Source organism: Fukomys damarensis, unplaced genomic scaffold (genome assembly GCF_012274545.1).
Source record: "Fukomys damarensis isolate Sample0158 unplaced genomic scaffold, DMR_v1.0_HiC HiC_scaffold_37, whole genome shotgun sequence".
Classification (NCBI taxonomy): domain Eukaryota; kingdom Metazoa; phylum Chordata; class Mammalia; order Rodentia; family Bathyergidae; genus Fukomys; species Fukomys damarensis.
The window spans coordinates 55,432,403-55,451,053 of NW_022900949.1; the positions used below are offsets into that span (position 1 = coordinate 55,432,403).

The following is an 18,651-nucleotide window of genomic DNA, read 5'->3' on the forward strand; positions in this document are numbered from 1 at the left end:
GGGGAACCCAGCGGAGTGGTACCGGAACGGGCCGGACCCCAGTGCGCAGACGATTCTCTGGGATGTTTCCGTGGTCTGTCTGGGGGCTGTTTTTCCTTTAGTTGCTTATAAATAAACAAAATTAGCGCTTGCTGGTTGCTGGAGACCCTGGGGTTCCTCCTTTAACTGGCTCCATTAAACATCAGATCCAATTGGTAAAAAGGGAAATTATATCATTTTAACTCCTACTCGTACTCTTTTACACAAACACACACACCAATCTCAGTAGATTACTCTGTTTTTACTCACATATGAGCATGACTAGGAAGATGATAGTCTAGGAAGATGGGCGTTTATAATAGGCGTTTTTAGGCCAACAGTTTGTGAGTGAATTGTCATTGACTGTCAAGAAATTGGGACAGAACCCCGATTATTTAATCTTAACGATCCCCTATATTCTGAATATAGTGGTTCTCTGTGGTTAGAAATTTTTCTAACAATTAGCAAAATATATTTCTTTGTATAGTGCTGTTCATATTTATGGAGAATTTTTAAAAGAAAAAGGAAGAACAATTTGTTGTGGAATCAAAGGTTGCCTTTAATTACAGAAAAAAATTTTAAACCTTTATTTTATTAGGTGCATCTCAATAACCAGGGAATTCACTGAAAATTTCAATCACCATCCATTGGCTATATAACTTCATTTTGATGCCTTATTTGTATTGTTCCTTCTAAATTAATTTCACCTTTTAAGCAAAAAAAAAAAAGATTAAATTAATGCTTATCAAGAAATCATTTCAAATAATGAGCTTTTAATGTTAAGGATATAAATACTGTTTATATTAAATGTTAAGAAGTAAAACTGAGTGCAGGAAATAATCTGACTTTTAGTAGTGGGAAAAGCCAAGAGCCTATAATAAGAACCAGAACTCCCCTGCAGAGATTAGATTATTTTACCATTTTATAAAAAGTGAAGGAAAAAAACACACACCATGAACTGCAACTTTTAAAAAGTTCCCTAAAGGCACCACACCCTGGATGACATTTTTTAAAAAAAGGATTACAGAATTTGGCTAACTACATTATACCCTGAAAGTTACATCTTTAACTCAATAAAAATTTATTTGAAACAGCAAAGTGGAAAATAAATTATTGTTTATTTTGCACACGTTTCCAGAATGAGTTATCCAATAAATGTTTTGGATGATAATTTATTAAAAAGTCATAGTTTGATATTATAAAATGAAAACTATTGCTCAATTCACTTTCTGGTAATGGTTTGGAATCCTCATAGCCAGAAAATACTTCATTCTTAGAACTAAGTTTTCAGAATTTAAAATAAAAAACTACCAAGTGTGCCTAAATACACGGAGAACTGTTCAAATATAAATAGGCAACGGTATTTGCTTAATTTATAGACTGACAACTGTGTTCATATTCACACTAAAGAGGGTTCTGACACTGATCATTCTGTTGTTGAGACTCATAAGGAAGACACTGATTATACCATGTGATTTAAAAAAATTTTACTAAGACTCATATTATTTGCTCTTAAAAATACATATTTGACTTGGAACTAAAATTCTGACCAAAATTATAAACCTTAAATGTCCTGAGAAGTTTAATGTGTTAAATTTGAGGTAGACCCAAAGGGATCCTGAAGGTGTGTGTAGGTGAATCTCTGTGAGGCCAATTGGTGGACTCTCATGGTACAGTATTATTACATTGGACAGGGAGCTATAGAACTTCAGGTAGTAGGAAAGAGGAGAGGAAGAGAGGACAAAAACCCTGTGTGTAGATTCTTGAAAGGAAAATAGAGTGGTAAATGAAGCAGGCCCAAAATGGAGTAAGGAAGCCCAAAATGGAATCTGCTGAGTCTTGACCCTCTAGAGATCTTATTAAAAAACTTCTGTCAGGTGTCCTTTGGTTGTCTGGGACCTCCAAAGAGCATGATCAGGTAGGCCATTGACTTAGGGGTTCACGGGCCCTGCATGGGCACTGCATGAACATTTCATAAATTATACCCTAAAAAGTATGTAGTATCCTATAGGGTAGAGATTATATTGCTTACACAGTGGCACCAAAACTCCCTCTTAATCACCTTAAAGCTCTTACACAAAGAGCCTTTATGGGCATCTTACAAGAATCCTCTCCTGACTAGCAGGAACTTTCCTTTCTTGCCTTTATGTCTTTTAAATTTGCTTATACCCTACCTCCTCTGTTCATAGGGGGAGGTACCATACTTCCTCCAATACCCTACCTAACACCATGGAACCTGACCCCAGCATTCTGATAACGTGTTTTGGGACTCATTCAGGATTCCAGAAGGAGGTAGGTAAAGTCTATACTTTCCTACACTTTTTGCTTTCACTTTACAGCTTTCTGCTCAAAACAATGTCAGGACCTCATTGACCAAATAAAAGTGATTAGCATAGCTGCTGATCTTGAAGTCTTGGGGGACAGGCTTTACTGATGTGGGGTGAGGTGATCCCACTGTCATACAAATGGAGGAAAGAAATATCAACCCAATCTTCCCTCAGTTTTCCTTTCTAATTTGATTTTCTGCTGGCAAGGAAACTTTCTCTGCCCTTAGTGCTCTTGTCTTTCCACAGCCAGGGTCCTTGGACATACTGCTTTTTAAACTTACTGCAGGAATTAGAGGAAATGAATATCTTTTCTCTAGCATGGCTCCCTTTCTTGACAAGCTGAACCAAGGGGTCACAAAGATCCCATATTTTGTCTCATCCTAATTGCCTGTTACACTCTTGGGTACTGGTTAGTTAGTTAAAAATTATTTGGGCATCTACCACTTCAAAGACAACCATAAAAAGATAACTTGGTCATGGGACAGGACATTGTGGGCTCTGCTGCACTCAAGACAATTTTCATAGATCTGCTAGGTTTATATTTTATGTTTGTATTTCAAGAAAAGATAAAATGAGGGCCAGGGATTTAGCTCAGTGGTTCCTCTGCCTGCCTTGCAAGTGCAAGGTCCTGAGTTCAATCCCCAGTACAGGGAAAAAAAAAAACAACAAGAAAATATAAAATGTCTGTGTCACATCATCTTTTCTGCGTTCTAAATATTTTGCCCTGGTCACTGTACTTCTGAGTTCTAAGAGTTTAGCCCATAATCCTTTGTCTCCTTCCTAAGCCACGTACTTTCTGCCAATCAAACTCTTCTTCTACCACTACCAGCCTGCTCTTTTAGCCTCCTAAGTATGAGCTAAACTGGTGCTTTTATACAATACTTTAATTTCTGAGGTTCCATGAGGACAATTTACAAAGCTAGATACTGTATTGGGTTTTTAAAAAAATGGCTCTAGAATGACATACAACCTGCACTGGGTCCTAATAGGTAGTAAAATTGGTAATTCCTTTCCAGGGGTTCCAGGGGAGAGAAGAAGCCTTCCTTGAAAGAGTTAATAAGAGCCCATTGGGGCATACCTTGGCTGACTGATAAATTACTTTTAGATTCCAATTTAAATAAATATTTTTGTCTAATTGGCATGCTTAAAGCATTTCTTGTACATTGAGATAGTTCTTAAACTACAATTACAGGGTTAATTTGCTCTCTGTTACTTTACACTTGGGCTAAGATAAGGATGCCACTCAAGGCCACTTAAAGATCTGTTGGTCAGTGAGTTCTAATTAAAATATAAACATCTGTAAACTCACTTTGGACCAAAAACAAAGTATATCAGGGACATTTTGAAACCCAAGTGACCTTGATTAAGGGATTATTAGCTTCTATTAATAAAAATACATTTTAGTGTAATGCTGCAATGTATTATATAAGAGCATAATTATAAGCAAAAAATATATATGGGATTCTAAAATACAGTAAATAATGAAAATGCTATATCTTGAGAAATCTAAGTTTTACTTAAGCATAATAGCATTTATATCTTCTGAGTGCAAAGAAGGATTCCCTTGTTTCAAATCTATAGGCTAATTTCATCAGTTGTATACTACAATAATGTTTAATAATGTTTTTAGCCTTTCCTCCGTCTCTGCAATACTTTTATTAATTTTTTTATTGAGTTTATCGGTACATTTTAGGTATACAGTACAGTTACATTCATTATTGGGATCTTGTACCTTTACATGACAGTACTTGGTTCTCATTTTCTCGCCTTGTCCCTGCCCTCCCTTCACCCCCTTCTCCCTTCCCCATTTACAAACACTTTATTTCCAACTTTTCATTTTTTCCCATTTTTTTCTTTTCCCTTATAACCTTTCTCCTACCCTTCCCTCTTTCCCAATACCTTTAGCTCTTTTCTTCCTATTTCACATTGTCAGTTATCTCATTAGGATCTTATGTACTATTATACTTCTTCACACCAGAGAAACTATTCGGTATTTACACATGTGTGACATATTTATTTCACTTAGGAGTATATCCTCAATATGTATCCATTTTCCTATGAATTAATCTAATTTCTTATTCTTTATGGATGAGTAGTATTCCATTTTATGGAAAAAACACATCTTCTTTATCCAGTTTCCAACTGATGGGCAAATGGGCTCTTTCTAAGTTTTAGCTATTACAAACTGTGCTGCTATAAACATAGGTGTGCATATATCTCTGTGACATGATCCTTTTAATTCTTTTGGAAAGACACCCAGCAGAGGGATGGCTGGGTCAAATGGAAACTCTACTCCCAGCTCTTTAAGGTATCTCCATATTGATTTCCATAGTGGTTGCACCAGTCTGCACTCCCACCAACAATGGAGAAGGGCTCCTTTCTCCCCACAACCCTGCCAACATATGTTATTGGTTGATTCTTGATAGCAGCCATTCTTTGTGGGGTGAGGTGGAATCTCAGTGTTGTTTTCATCTGAGTCTCTCAAATGACCAGCGATGTGGAACATTTTTTTTTTTTTGCTGCTTTTATTTCTTTCAGAAATGTCTGTTCATTTCAGATGTCCATTTTTGAATCGGGTCCTTATATTTGAGGGGGGCTGATTGTTTTGTGTTCTTTATATATTCTAGATAATAGTCCTTTGTCTGAGGAGCAGCTGGTAAAAATTTTTTCCCACATTCTAGGTTGTCTCTTAGTTCTGTTAATGGTTTCTTTTGCAGTGTAGAAGCTTTTTAATAGGATGCAATCCCAGTTGTTGATTCTTTCTGCTAGTTCCCATGCTACTGAGAATTTGTTCATAAAGTCTTTTCCTATGCCAATATCTTCAAGAGTTCTGCCTAACTTATCTTCCAGCAAGTTTAGTGTTTCTGTTTTAATATTTAGATCTTTCATCCACTTGGATTTTAATTTAGTGCATGGTGAAAGATAAGGGTCTAGTTTTAATCTTTGGCAGGTTGAGATCCAGTTTTTCCAACATCATTTATTAAAGAGGCTATCTTTCCTCCAGTGGGGATGGTCAACTCCTTTTTCAAAGATGAGGTAGCTGAGTATATCTGGAGTTGTTTTTGTTCCACTGATCTGTTCCACTGATCCTCAGGTCTGTTTCTTTGCCAGTACCATGCTGTTTTTATCACAGTGGCTTTGTAGTATAGTTTCAAATTGGGAATTGTTATACCCACTGCCATGTCTTTGTTGCCTAAGATGGCTTTTGCTATTCTAGGTCTCTTCTGGTTCTAAATTATTTTTGGATTCTTTTTTCTAGTTCTGTGAAATATAGTATTGGAATTTCAATTGGCATTGCCTTGAATCTGTATAGCAGTTTTGGTAGTATGGTCATTTTCACTATGTTGATTCTTCCTAATCAGGAGCAGGGGATATCTTTCCATTTTCTTATATCCTCTTCAATCTCTTTTTTCAGAGTGCTGTAGTTTTCAGTGTAGAGGTCTTTTGCTTCTTTTGTTAGATTGATTCCTAGATACTTAAGTTTTTTGGATGCTATTGTGAAAGAAATTGTTTCCCTGATTTCTCTCTCATTGAGTCTGTTATTTGTGTACAAGAAGGCTACTGATTTTGGGGTGTTGACTTTGTATCCAGCTACGCTGCTAAAAGTGTCAATTAAGTCTAGAAGTCTTTTGGTGGAGTTTTTGGGTCTTTAATGTAGAGCATTATATCGTAAGCAAAAATGACAGTTTAACTTCTTCCTTTCCTATCTTTATTGCTTAATTTCTTTCTCTTGTCTAATTGCTATGGCTAATATTTCCAGAGCTCTGTCCAAGAGGAGTGGTGATATTGGGCATCCTTGTTCTTGACTTTTATTAATTTTTTATTACTACTATGACAGATTACTACAAGAAATAAATAAAATAAAATTGAAGAAGCTACCAGACTTGTTACCAAACAAAACAAAGCAAAACAATAATGTAGAGAAAGTAATATATTTAAAACGTTATAAATACAAGTTTATAAAGTTTTGCTCTGACAGGATTTTATGTGATAAGATTTTGCCTTACCAAGGTTTCTTGTTTTGTTTTGTTTGTTTGCTTGTTTGTTTTTAAGGAAAGATAGTTGCAAAGCTTAGAGGTTGTTGAGAAAAGTTTATAGAGGGTGAGGTTTCCTCAGACAAAGGACTATTATCAAGGATATATAAAGAACTCAAAACAATCAGTCCCCCCAAATATAAAGACCCGATTCAAAAATGGGCATCTGAAATAAACAATTTCTCCGACAAAGAAGTAAAAGCAGCAAGAAAATATTTGAAAAAATGTTCCACATCACTGGTCATTTGAGAGATGCAGATCAAAACAACACTGAGATTCCTCCTCACCCCACAAAGAATGGCTGCTATCAAGAAATCACACAATAACAAATGTTGGCGGGGTTGTGGGGAGAAAGGAACCCTCCTCCATTGTTGGTGGGAGTGCAGACTAGTGCAACCACTATGGAAATCAATATGGAGATACCTCAAAGAGCTTGGACTGGAGGTTCCATTTGACCCAGCCATCCCTCTGCTGGGTATCTTTCCAAGAGAACTAAAAGAATCATATCACAGAGAAGTATGTGCACCCATGTTTATAGCGGCACAGTTTGTAATAGCTAAATCTTGGAAACAGCCTATTTGCCCATCCGTTGGAAACTGGATAAAGAAGTTGTGGTTTTTCTATAAAATGGAATATTACTCAGCCATAAAGAATGACAAAAAAATTCATTCATAGGAAAATGGATACATATTGAAGATATACTCCTAAGTGAAATAAATAAGTCACACATGTGTAAATACCAAATAGTTTCCCTGGTGTAAATAATCTGCAACAATGCATAAGATTCTAATAAGATTACTGACATTTAGAAATGGGAAGAAAGGAGCTAAAGGTGTAGGGAAGGTGGGATGGGTAGGGGAAGAGTAAAAGGGGAAAAGAAAAAAATGTGAGAGAATGAAAAGATGAAAATAAAGTGTTTGTAGATGAGGAGGGGAGGAGGGGGTGAAGGGAGGGCAGAGGTAAGGGGAACAAATGAGAATCAAGACTTGTCATGTAGAGGTACAAGATCCCAACAATGAATGTAACTGTACTGTATCCCTAAAATGTACCTATAAACTCAATTAAAGCCGAAAAAAATATATATAGACAAAAACAAAACAACAACAACAACAAAAAATATATATATATTTGGTTATTTTAAGTTTTTGCTCTTGTTGCTTTAAGTCTAGGTTGTTCGTTCTGAACTTTTTTTTTTGCTCAAAGGTGGCTAAGAGGGCTGAGGATTTAGCTCAGTGGTTCTACCGCCTGCCTCACAAGCACAAGGTCCCGAGTTTGATCCCCGGTACCAAAAAAAAAAAGTGGCTAAGAGACTATAACTCTGATTCTCAAATTGTCAGTGACTCTTCCCCTGGTCCCAAGTCTTCTCTCTTGTCTGTCTGTGCTTCTTATTGCTTCTCTAACCTGAATGGACTTAGTATACTGGGGCTTCTTGGACTCTCCCGCTGTAATGTGTCCTTCCAGCATGTATGGAACTCTAATAAAATAGACAGGAAACTTCATTGAGAACCCCCCCAAAAAACAGAATGATAAATCCTATGAGTACCTCAACTTTTCTCATTCTTCCTTTGGTGGAAAAACAAACACTGTGATGATATAAAAAATATGGACAGAATCCATGCTAACACAAAATGACACCAATAGTCATACCTGAGATTATGTCCCCCAGTGTTTGGTCCTTGTACTCAAAGAGACAGGACATTACCTTAGCTCCAGATTTTCTCTTTTCACTCTTATCATCCAAAACTATATGTCAAGCCCCCTACCCTCACACCATTAAAGACTCCCTCTATACATAAACAACTGGTTTTCTAGAACCAAACCTTTCCTCCAGAGGCCCAGGGTCACCCTGGGTCCCCAGCATCTCCTCCACTGACATAGGTTTACAATCCATCTTTAAGTTTGCCTGACTACAGGGCAAAACCTCCACCATCCCCTCCCAAAAACTGGTCTCTATTTCCTCTGCAAGAAACTCATACTCTGCCTTTTTCATAGAGGAAAAGATGTGCTCTTGCCCCTGCCCCTCCATATCTGATTCTTTAACCAATCCACCTTCCCAATATTTAGGTCCAACTCTAATATGAGCTCATTCCTAAAACAGTCTCTCATACAGTCTATGTTCAAAAGATCTCTGAAGGGATCCCAGTTAAATCTCCCTCTTTAAATCCCTATGGGGGTGAGCCTGGATCCTTATAAGATCTTTCATACCAATGTTGATGCTGTTGTTACTCTTCTATATTTTTATACCCTGTTTATTGAATCTGTATGTTGGCTTTGTTTCTTCTAGCCTAAAGTCTATTAAACTTCAGATAGTCATACAGATAGGAACCACCATGAAGATCCCACTTGACTTCTGTTATGGGCCACTAAATAAGCCCACTAGAAGATGCCCCTGACTGCTGACCCCTTCTTGTCACCCTTATACAGCTTCAAACAGCTGGAGTGGTCATCATCCCTTTTCAGAGGGAGTAATGTAATAAAAATTAGTGAGATAAGAGTAAGGATTCTATTAGGCACCAGATCCACAATGGAGTCTGCTCAGTCACACTCTCCAAGGTTCTTACAGAAGCATCTTCCAGGTGTCCTTTGGGTGCCTAGGACCTCCTGAGAGCATGATATGGCAGGCCACTGTCTCAAGAGTGCATGGACATTGAATAAACACTTCATACATTAGACCCTAAAAGGTATGTAGTTTCTTATAAGGTAGAGATTATATTGCTTACACAATGGCCCAAACTCCCCATTAATCCTCTTAAAAACCCTTAGACAAAGAAACTTCATGGGCATCCTACTCAGAACCTACTCAGAAGCAGGAGCTTTCCTTTCTTGCCATTATATCTTTTACTTCCTTGCCTTTATGTCTTTAAAATAAATTTGCTTATACCCTACCTGTTCCATTTATGGTTTCATTCTTCATCACTGCGGGACATGAGCCCAGCATTCTGATAACAGTGTCAGCTTTCTGTCACTGTAAAAATACTAGAGATGGTTAAATTATAAAGAGAAAAGATTTATTTGGGTTCAGTTTTAGGGATTTAAATCTGTTGACTACTTGGCCTTGTCATTTAAGCCTGTGGTAGTATATCATGGCTGGAACTTGAGGCCAAGAAAAACCTCTCACCGATGAAAGGAAGTGAAAGAAAAAGAAGGTGAGGGCATTGTATCCCTTTGAGAGGAGCCCCTAATGTCCTGAAGATCTCCAATGTGACACCCTTTCCAATAGTGCCACAGGCTGAAGACCGTGCATTTGACGCTTGGGACTCTGGGAATCATTTCAGATCCAGTCTATAGTAGTAATCTGTGTTATACTCTGAAGGTCGAAAGTGAAAAGAAGAATGATTGTATTTTTCTCGTGGTTTTTTCAAGAAAATTATGTTTAAAAAGTTTGCATTGAAAAAAATGTTCACATTGATTCATTCTTTGTTCTTTATGAGAATTAGCACATAGTTTCAGAAACAACCGAAATTTTGATGAATGCAAAATAAAATTAATTTTCTAACTCTCAGTTTCATTTTAAAAGATAAAATCCTACATAATTTTAAAATATCTTCCATAAAGTATTTGGAGGTTATTTCATGAAAATCAATGGGCTTTTTTTGGTCCAGTTAACCTCAGGCATGGATTAACCCTGTGAAGTGTCTGAGCACTGACCTAGGGCTGTGTATCAGGCTGAAAGGGAGAGGATGAAGAAAATGGGAGTGGCTGGATTGCCCCTTTCCACTATCCTGCATCCAGAGCTCAGATGTGTTTTGTGCTTCCTTGAGTGCGACATTGCCAAAGTTGTACCACAGTAGGTCTCTAGGTTTATAAGTATCTGGACAGCGAAGAGTGTGAAAATTCCTTTGTACAGCCTGTTACTGACAATACAATCTTCTTGATATTCCCATAATGTCTGTAGTTCTTCAGGACTGTTAAACTGGGATTTCCCATGTTCTTTTATCTGGGGAAATATGACAGTGGGGAGGCACGGTACTGATGCTGCAGTAGTGGAAATATCTTTCAGGAATTCAGCTTTTGTAGTTGTTTTTTGTTGGTTCTGGGGATTGGGTTCTGGGTCTTTCATGTGTCAGACAAGCACTGTATCACTGAAATACATTCCTGGCTCTGAATTCAGCTTATTGAATACTATCAAAATTTAGGAATTCTCTGTAATCTCTGAGTTCTGTGCACAGATCCAGTCAGCAGATACTCTGTGTTCTTTTCATTCTAGAATTAAAATTAGCTCAATTTTTTATGTTTGTGAGCATACATTAGGAAGAAAAATAGACTTCCTTATATTGGTCCTGCTGCCCCTGCCAAAAATATAATGTTGCAAAGGAATTGTATTGATCTGGCTTCTTAGTCACAAACAAGTCCACTTAGAGTTGCATTTTAAACTAGCAGTTAGTTCACATTACCATTAAGAGAATCGGAGAGACAGACTTAAGGCTAATGTTTCTGGAATAACGGTCAAAACCCTGTCTCAGAAGTAGCCTGGTGAGAAATCTGTTGTCACTACTGCACTAAATGCAGTCTAACTTACTGCTGTTACCACTGCAGTGAGTACCTCAAGGGCTTTCTGACCTGGAGCATCCTACCTTGCAAAACTCCTGCCCCAATGAGCAGGTACCTCTCCTGCTCTCTGCAGATTGAAAGCTCATCAAACATCCTTTTCTCATGCTAACTTTTTTTTAAAATCAAAGTTCCTGCAAGTGCATATCATTGGTACTGTCCATATCATATGAAGCAACTTATAGGAGGTTTGGAATTCAGCTGTTTGGGGGATGACAGCTTGTAGAAATGTCCTCAAATATTAAAAGGCTACTCAAAACGAATGGGCAGACACAAGTATGATTAATGTGTATGATAGAGATCTACAAACTTCAATTAGCCTGTCTTCTTATGTCTCTTTGCTGAGAAAAGCAGCCTCATGGGGTCTTAATAGATGATGTGAGATAATACAATCTGTTGGATAAAACCAGCTCTTATCACCTCACACATTGGACTAGATCAGAGACTTTGTTTGAGCCAAAGGCAACCACATGAAGCTGACCAAGCTGAATGTAAAGGAGTCAGTTGCTTCTTGCTGGTTCACAGTAGAATCATATGAAGTCCTCCTAATGAGTCACCATTATCATCGCTGTAGTTGTTGTCTTTATCTCTAACTTTACTGAACTCTTACTAGATGTCAGAAACTTTGATAAATGCTGCATCATAGTTCATTTAATTCACTTAATTGTGAGGAAAAATACCATTATTCTGAGATTTATACACCTAATCTAAGACCTATAACATGAAAATGAAATTATGTGATTTGAACCCAGGCTGACTGGAAAACTCAAGCTTTTAATCAGACTGCATATTAGTTCATCAGAGCTTCTTTTGGGTCACACAAATGTGCAGAGTACATAGAGATGGTGGGTGGAGTGAACTGGCAAAACTTCAACGTGTGGGGCATTGCTGGTAATGAGGATCATGAAGTAAGGACAATTAAGAACGGCAGATTAAAAAAATAAAATAAAAATAAAAAAGAACAGCAAAATTCCTCAGAATTTTTTATATGTTGACTTGTGAGGATGAAACTTTACCTGTAAGAGTGATTAGTATCAACTGTAAGTAATAAATATCTTTTTATTTGCTAGGTTTGCTCACCATATTTAAATAACATCATCCTATAGATTGGAACATTTAGCCAGTTGAATACATCTTGCAGCTAACTCATCTGGCTATCTCACAAGGGTTTCATGTTACTTATGCTCATGAACCATGCCAATCTGCCATCTTTCTGCAGGGAAGGCAGTAGAGTAGGACCACATGAGGGGTGGGCCAGAATCCCAAAGATGACCCATCAAAACTAGCTGGTGACAAGGAGCCCGGAGTCTGGAGCAAGAAATGTTTGGAGTACCAGAGGTGATTAGCCTAAATCCCTTTTCCCCCGGATGATTTTGGGGTTCCTGTATCCTCCATACTCACTGATTTTAGAAGCTTGGGATGAGTTTGGTGTCAGGAACCTAGCCCTAATTCATATCAAGGAGCAAAAACTAAAACTTTCTTTTAAACGGTGTGGGCTCTTGTCTTTGGAGATCATCTTGTTTTGTTGTGTTGTGTTTTGATTTGTTTTTGTGGTACTAAAGGTTGAACCCAAAGTCTTTGTGCTGGGCTTCATCCTCTGCCTATTTTTAAATTTTGAGGTAAGGTCTTACTAAATTGCCCAGTTTGGGTTTGAACTTTTGGTGTTCCTGTCTCAACCTGCCAGAGTGCTGCAATTACAGGTGTATTTGAAGTAAAAATGTCAAAGGAAACACTTGTTTGTTATATAAAATCTGGAAAATATGTTTAAAATGAGAAAGAAAATCATCTATAATTTTACCACCTTAACACAACATAAGTGCCCTATTTATTCTTCTTTTCCAGTGTCTCTTCTAGGACAAAACTTTCTAGGAATTTTCAGTTTGTTTTAATTCCAAGTCTTCCTCCTTCCTTGCTTTTGGAAAGGACCAATAAAAAAGATCAATGGTAATGATTTTAGTGTCATCACTGTAATAAGAGATACTTAGAATGATGACTTCCTGAGAGGAATGATAGTGGATCTTTTCCTCTTAATTCTATTCACAAGTAACTACCAGTTTACTCATTTATTTTCTAAACTGCCATTTAGAGAACCCCATTCTAATCATGGGTACAGTTAACAACCTACCTCAATTGACATAACTCTTTAATTGTTACTCAAAGGAAGAGATTAAGAGCCATTGCTCACTAAACACCTGGAATAGAAGAGTTTGAATTTCTCATATGAGTATAGTTTGCTATATGTTCCAGGATTACCCAAGGGTTATTATTTATGAAAAGGTAAGATAACTACATAAAAGTCAAATTAATCCAAATTTAATCCAATAAATGTTATATGCAAACAAAGGAATTAGAACTAGGAGATGGAGTCATGAAAAGATTCTTTAGAATTTTGGTCTGAAAGAGAACTAACTGCAAAATTTACAAATATATATATTTACAAACATTTATATTTAGAAATATATATATTCACAATACTCATAAGCATACATATATAAAATCATGATTATGAACATAGTACTAAATCTACAATATTAATAAAACTGGCTTGAAGTATGTGCCCTGAGTCATTTGCTCTCAGAATTCTGACACCTTATAGTCCTATAAAGGCTTTTGAAATAATTGTAACAAAAATTTCATTTTTCCTAAGGAACAGGTAGAGCACTGAATATACATTTTTTTGCTAAGATAATAGCAAAAGGAGATACATGAGATATATGAGAAAGCATCATTCTCAGCAAATTTTAAATAAAGCCAAAATGCTCAAACATCCACATGTATTTGTTGTGGATATTAAATGGCTATGATTTTTTTTCCCTCATTGAGTTTATTGGTACATTTTAAGTATACAGTACAATTACATTCATTACTGGGATCTTGTACCTTTACGTGACAGGTCTTGGTTCTCATTTTTTCCCCTTGTCCCTGCCCTCCCTTCACCCCCTCTAAATGGCTATGATTTTTAAAAATCAGTATGAGACTTATCCCTGTTTGAATTTAATAGGATCATAGCTCTTCACTGAGTCTTTCTTAGGGGTATTGCAATTGGTGCTTTATAACAGGGGCGGGGAGTGGTGTCACTGGCTGAATGCTGATGACGGGAGCCCAGGGTATGGGACTAATTGTACAAGGGGAAGTCTTAGCAGTAGAAGCATTGCCTCTGTGCCTGGAGCTGGTGATTGTCACTATTTTCGCAAATGGTAATATTTCCATTGGCAGTATCTGGAGAATTTTTGGGTTGTTTCATTTTCCTTGTACTTCCGTGGTATATGGAGGTATTATTTGTAGATACTGGGTATTTTGAAAAAAATACTAAACATGTCTATATTACTCCTTACATGTGGCAGACTGCCCCGTTGATTATGCCCAAAGCAGGCTGTAAGCAGTGTAGGCTGTAGAGCTGACCTCACAATTGGCTTATTTTAAGAAGAGAGTCCAACTGAAGACTGTGACTCATAGGAGCACTGTGAGTGGTGCACAGGTTAGCATAACCCTTCCACCAGTGGCCACAGCAGAGCCCAGAGAGATGAGCTGTGAAGCTGTGGGGCTCAATGTGAGGTAACGTAGCAGTCTACGTTGGAGTGACTCGCGCCCAGATTCTGCTCCCAAAGTTAAAACCTTCTTTACTGAAAAGATGAGGTTAATTATTAACCGCAACCTATATTTTATCTACCCGTTCCTAACTCAAGGATGCTTTGTCTGTTCCTTTGCAAGCCTTGCTTGTATCAGCCAAGTATCCACAGCAACCCCACATAGTCCCTTCACATCGCCCCTTTATTTCAATCTAAGTCGTCACCAATAAATATTAACAGCTCTAGGTGTTCAGGGCCTTTGCTTGTTCAAGCCTCTGACTGCACAAGCACTGGTCATGCTGGCTGTTTGTGTATCTGTGTTTTTAACTCTTATCTCTGTGTCTCTGTCTCTTTAATTTTGTCTTAGAGTTTTTCTTCTTGCCATGTGTCATAGCACCACACAGGAGATTGGAACCCACTGCAGGGGTCTCCATTACCTACATATGATCACTTTTGCATATGTAAACCTGTTGTTCCCCAGACTATGCTGGAGACACACTAACAAATTTTCATGCTTTGCAACTCCCTTCCCTAAATTCCAAGATGACTACTCATTTTTGCCTGCATGGTTTTCCTTGGAATGCTACAGTTTTTTGTTTGGTTTTGGTTTTGGTTTTTGGTACCGGGGATCAGACTTGGGTCCTTGAGCTTGCGAGGCAGGCCTGGAACCACTGAGCTAAATTCCGAGCCCGGTTTTCTTTTGTTTTTAACAGTCACTAACAGTTGATTAGGTTTCTAGTCCCCGTGAATCTAAACATCTTTCCTTCTTCCTGTCCCTGTGCTCTGTTTCCTTCCCTTCTCACCTGTCTTCCTTCTCTAAGTTGTTGAGAGCCTCCTCTATATCAAATGCTGCAGTAGGCCCTGGAGACACAGCCCTGCCCTCACTGTAGGGAATGTCCTTTATGGTTATTTTTTTCAAATAATTAATCTCATTCATTTTGAATGGTGTGGGTTTCATTCCTCTGAGAAGCAGACACCAATATTGAATTAGATGTGCAAGAGATATTTTTACCAAAGGTTAAGTTCTCTGCTGTCTTATCTCTCCTCCTAAAACAAGGGAGACTATTTTGATAGAAAGATGGAGCCAGGCATAGTGGCGCACACCTGTAATCCCAGCACGTGGAAGGCTGAGGCAGGAGGATTGTCACCAGTTTGAGGCTAACCTGGACAACACAGTGACTTCAAGGCCAGCCTGAACTATGTAGTGAAACCCTGTCTCAAAACACAAACAAAAAAAAAAAAGAAAAAGAAAAGGGTTTATTCAAACCTACCTCTAAAGCAAACAGATGGGCCTCTTATTGTCTTAAATATCTATCTCCCCGTGTTCAGGTTTGTAAGGGCCTTTACTGTGAGGAAGAAGGGGTGTCTTAGTAACTTTTCTTTTGCTGAGACAAAATACCCAACACCCAACGTTAAAGGAGCAAAAGTTTATTTGGCTCACTGTTTGTAGAGGTTTCAGTCCATAGTTGCCTGGCTCCAAGGCGGGGTGGCACAGCAGACAGGCATTGCAGAGGAGAAACAGTTCACTGAGGGCAGAAGACAGCAAAGCAAGCAAGAGACCTTAGCAGTTTTTTCTGCCCCTTTTATAGTCTGTCTAGGCCACTGGGGTTAGGGCAGTGTTAAATCAATCAGTGGACTGATTTAGTAACCACACACCCTTTATCCTAGCATTGCACCATGAATCAACCACACACTCTGAATTCAGCCACCTCAGAAAGAGCCCCACCTATGACTGCATACAGCTTGGGGGAACATCCAGACACAAGCCATATGGGAGAAGAGTACATTGAGACAATAGACAAGGAAATTCCTGCACTGTGTCATACTCAGCCGTTCTCTGCTCCCTTCCTCCCTTGTCTGAGTTAGCAGGACCTCAACCTCCTGGGATCAGAATCTGCCTACTGTTTTCATATGGATTGGCTACTTTTCTGAAATAGCCACCTGAGCTGTCCACCTGAGCTGAGAAGCAGGGGAGACAGTTTATGTTCTCAACATGAGGAAGATGAAGAAGCAGCCTATCTCTTTTAAAAAAAAAATCCTAGTTTTTAAAGATCATTCTTGACCTCTTGATTACAGCATAGTGGAGGAAATCCCAAGGCAGTTAAAGGGAAGAGAAACCATGAGTAGGTAGGCGGCCTCAGACTGCAAGCAGGTCTGAGCACTGTGACAGAATTTAGGAAAGAGAAGAGGGAGGGCCGAAAGAGCTTTAGACCGTAGAACTGCCCTGTAGAGGACACCTGGGTTAGGTAGGGGCGGCCTGGCCCCTGTACCTGCTTCAGTCAGTCATTGGCTGAGAGCAGCCTGGGTACATATGATGCCACAGAGACTGCCCGCTAGTGACAGTCCTTACACAGACTTCCTCCCAGAGGGAGAGAGTGATGCACTCCCATGGCTACCACATGCATGGATTTAGAGTTTTATCCTTTATTTGCAAGACCTCAGTGTAAGTGGGAGGAGGGTAGCTGCCACCATGCAAAGACTGCAGATGTCAGAGCTTTACGGCACTCCCACCAGCACATCCCAGTATGCTTCCTGGTTTTATCAAGGGAGCCACTGCATTATATGCTTTCAACACTATATTGAAAGTGTATGTGGGACTGTGTGCAATGACGCAGGTCTCAGGATGCCTAAGGCTTCAAATCCTTTTTTCATTCTCGTCACATGACTCCTACCAGAAGGCAAGTGTCTCCCATCATTTACCTCCTCTGGATGTTCATCTTACATCCTTCTTGGATGCAGAAACCTAGGAGCACCTTTGGTTATGTTTCCTGTTTTCTTCAAGAAACAGAAAACAGACAAGACTCATCACCTCTCTACACTACCAATAACAACAAAAGACTTGTAGCAGAGGAAGAAGAAAGACCAAGCATCTCATCCTGTTTGGAGTTCTATTGCAAAAATATTACAGACCATGATGGCTATAAACAATACACATTTATTCTTATAGTTCTAGAAGCGAGGAAGTCCAAGATCAAGGTGCTAGCAGATTCTATCTCTGGTGAGTGTCCAATTCTCATAGATGACAACTTCTCACTGTGTCCTCATATCATGGAAGACACAAGGCATTAATACTACGTATGAGGCTCCATTCTCATGATCTGATCACTGCCTAAGGTCCTACCTCCTAATGACAACAACTTACGAATGGGAATTTTTACATATGAACTTTGAAGGAGACATGAACATTCAGACCATATCACCAAGCAAGAAAATGAATTTAAAAATAAAAACCACGAAGCCAAGTGGTCACTTCTGGAACAATTATAATCCAACTGCACTTGATTGAACCCTTCTCCAGGTAGCCACATTGTCTTACTTACTTTCCTTGTTGCTGAGACAAAATACCTGACACCCAAAGTAAGAGGAGGAAAGGAGTCTACGGAGGTTTCCGTTTTGGTTGTCTGGCTCCAAGGCAAGGTGGCAGGGCAGAGGGGCATTGTGGAGGAGAAATTGGCAGGCAGAAGTTAGCAAAGCAGCCAAGTAATAAGGAAGCAGCAGCAGCCCTGCCTTCCATCTCTCCCTTATATTACATCCAGGCCACTTGCCCTTTGGGCTGTGCTACCCACACCCAGGGTGTAGCCTCTTAATCCAGCATCATGCAATTTAATCCCCCACCACACACTCTAGATCTGAAACTCCCAAAACTCCCACCTCTGACATGAGGCTTTGAGGGACATTTAAATACAAGCTGTAACACCACCTCATTAAAGATAACTCTAGTGACTTAAAAACTTAGGCAGATTAGATATTTCAGCCACCAACAAAACAAGCAAGCAAATCTCCACCTTCCAATTATTACCACCAAGAAAATTGGGAAATACCAAACCAATAATCAACTGAAATGCATAGGTCACCAAAAAGAAAAGAGTAAGTGTCCAAGTGGATGGTATTTTGGATAAAAATCTGGTGGTTGGACTTTCTTTTTTAATATAAAAAAAACTAGAGAAACAAGGGTAACTTTTTTCTCTGCTTCCAAAGAGGAAATTCAAGAATATTATTCGCAATAGTAGCCAGAAAAGCAATCAGATCTTCTTTAATTGTTGTTTGCTGTTTTTCCTAGGGCTGTATCTCCACCTCTTCAAAATATTAGCTCCATAGTATAATTAATTTTGAAACATAACTAAATCTTTTCATAATGTCCTAAGAAACAGTAAA

General features: G+C 38.6%; 1 protein-coding gene across 1 annotated transcript in view; it reads right to left on the reverse strand.

The window, feature by feature from the left end:
• Pcolce2 (procollagen C-endopeptidase enhancer 2) overlaps window positions 1-18,651 on the reverse strand; it is a 119,064-nt gene that overhangs the window by 76,963 nt on the left and 23,450 nt on the right. The window lies entirely within an intron of this gene.